The sequence below is a fragment of the Gadus chalcogrammus genome, chromosome 5 (genome assembly GCF_026213295.1).
Source record: "Gadus chalcogrammus isolate NIFS_2021 chromosome 5, NIFS_Gcha_1.0, whole genome shotgun sequence".
In the NCBI taxonomy this organism is placed as follows: Eukaryota; Metazoa; Chordata; class Actinopteri; order Gadiformes; family Gadidae; genus Gadus; species Gadus chalcogrammus.
Window position 1 is genome coordinate 20997080 of NC_079416.1, and position 2500 is coordinate 20999579.

A 2500-nucleotide genomic window follows, 5' to 3' on the forward strand; every position below is an offset into this window, starting at 1 on the left:
GTGCCTCAGCTGTTGGAGGGCTGATGTTGGCGATAGTTCGGTTCAGTTCGTCATTATGGTCCCTAAAGGACGCCCTCGTTACAGCCGGCGCCTCAGTCCAGGCCCAGACCGGGCCCAGAGGCCGTGGAGACCTAGTTTGTAAGACTGGTGCCTCATTAGAGGTGTTCCAGGGGGTCTGAGACTCACAAGGGGGGGAACCCTAACTCTATCACCCTTTGCAGAGAAGTGTGGCGATTACATACTTAAAAGATCAGAGTGGCCACGCCCCTGGTAGGCCACGCCCCCGGTAGACCTCGCCCTGGTAGGCCACGCCCCTGGTAGGCCACGCCCCTGGTCGGCCACACCCCTGGTAGTCCTACACAGGGGATATGAATAGACAGCATTAGAATCTGTAATAAAGACCGACATCCCAATCGAATCCAGTTATTGCATCGGAAAGACAGAAAAACTTGGTCTTCTAACCAGCCCCTTTCACATTATTTCAATGTTTTTTCTAAAAGTGCTCAACTATGTCAAGCGCTCAGTGTCTGAGGGCTGTTCTACCTCATCCTGAGTAACAAATACCCTGCGACAAGTACAGCCTTCACAGAGAAACATCCTTGATTGGTTAAGTTTCACAAAGTATTGCGTTAGAAGAGTCTGTGTGTCCTGGTCACATGTGTCCCTGTGGGTCTTAACATGTGGGCCTCGACATGTCTGCACGTCTGTCTGGGGCCCCGGTCCCCGCTTGGAGGGGCCCTGTAATAGGCTCCCCAGCGGGGGGGGTTTGGGGGGGGGGGGGGCGGCTGCAGGTGCACCCACGTCCCCACAACTCAAACACACACCGGGGGGGGTTACTCTAATTGGAGACCCCTCCGCGAGCTGAGAGCCGCTCGGGCCCCCCAGGGCCGTCATAGGCTCCTGATCTCCCGGTTCACAGAACGCCGATGAAGGGGAGGGGGGGGGGGAGACGAGGGAGCAGGGGGCGGGGGGGGGGGGGGAGACGAGGGAGGGTCAGGTATCGCACCGGTCCTTCTGTGGCAGGAAAATGCCAGCTGGTCGGGACTGATGTGGGAGAATAATAGGTACACCCCCTGGGGGTGTTAGCATAGAGCTAGCATGACACACACACACACACACACACACACACACACACACACACACACACACATCTTTGTGTGTGTTTGTGCGTCTTATCTGTGATAAGCACCACTCCCGCATTGGGAACCGCGGGGAAGTAATGAATTCAGAGGTTCTAACCTGAACCCAGAGAAGAGGAGAATGTTCTGGTGGTTCCGCTGCCATCGTTCTGTGGCTTTCCCCCCCGCCAGGGGAAAAGACTGGCGGGCTCCAAACCCTCCCCCCCAGGGAGACACGCACATGCCCAGTGCCGGCCACGCACACACTCAGTATTCAGGGTCCGTTCTGATGAAGAGGCTGTTTATGTCTTGGAGGAAAATACCCTCTTGACATATCCCCCCGTCCGTCCATCCGTACACACACACACACACACACACACACACACACACACACACACACACACACACACACACACACACACACACACACACACACACACACACACACCCCACCACTCCCCCCTTACACACATTCACTATCCATACACAAATAAACACCATCCATACATACACTCTTCATACACACACACAACATTCATATTACACACACACACACACAGACCATCCATACACACCCACACCATTCACCCACACAGACCACAACACACACACACACACACACACACACACACACACACACACACACACACACACACACACACACACACACACACACACACACACACACACACACACACACACACACACACACACGCACACACACACCCTTACAGACACCATCCATCGATTGACGGTAACTGAGACACTTAGAGGTGCGTGCTTGTTTACCTGTGTGTTGCGTTCGATGAAGAGCCTCCCAGAATGCCGAGAGAACCCCGAGGTCCAAGCCAATTTGAACCTGGGAGCATTTTGAAGTATGCGTTGGGTGGAATCCACGGCTGAACTGTGTTGGGGTGATTGTGTGTTGATTGTGGCGAGGGCAGGGTAAATATGTCTAGACTACTCAGGCCCAATGTAATCTCCTTATCTCCTGAGCAAGTGCGACCCACTGTTTGGCTACCGGCCCGCTAAAAGCCTCGAATAAGTTCCTCCCCCAGAGAAGTTCTCACATGTTAAATGCCGTCTATTAGTGGAAAGAGATGTGTCCTTTTTTATCCTGTGGTTGGCTGGTTGTTGGCTGGTTGTTGGCTGTTGTTGTGTTATAATTGCAATCGAGCTAGCGAAACGGGGAACGGACAGATTGATAGATTCCGTATTGCAATTTGCATTCAGTCGTCATTTAGGCCCACGCAGTCGCTTTCATCCAAAGCGATTCACGACGAACGTCTGAGAACAATCCGAGCGTTCAATCAAAACCGAAGTCGCTTCAGAGGGCTGCGAGGGGCTGCTCATTAGAAACACAACTGGACCCACGCTGCAGC

The 2500-nt window shown here is 53.5% G+C and overlaps 1 protein-coding gene across 1 annotated transcript in view; it reads left to right on the forward strand.

Moving 5' to 3' along the window:
* The window catches only part of gfra4a (GDNF family receptor alpha 4a), a 41441-nt gene that overhangs the window by 7715 nt on the left and 31226 nt on the right, over positions 1 to 2500 (forward strand). The gene's annotated exons all lie outside the window — the stretch shown is intronic.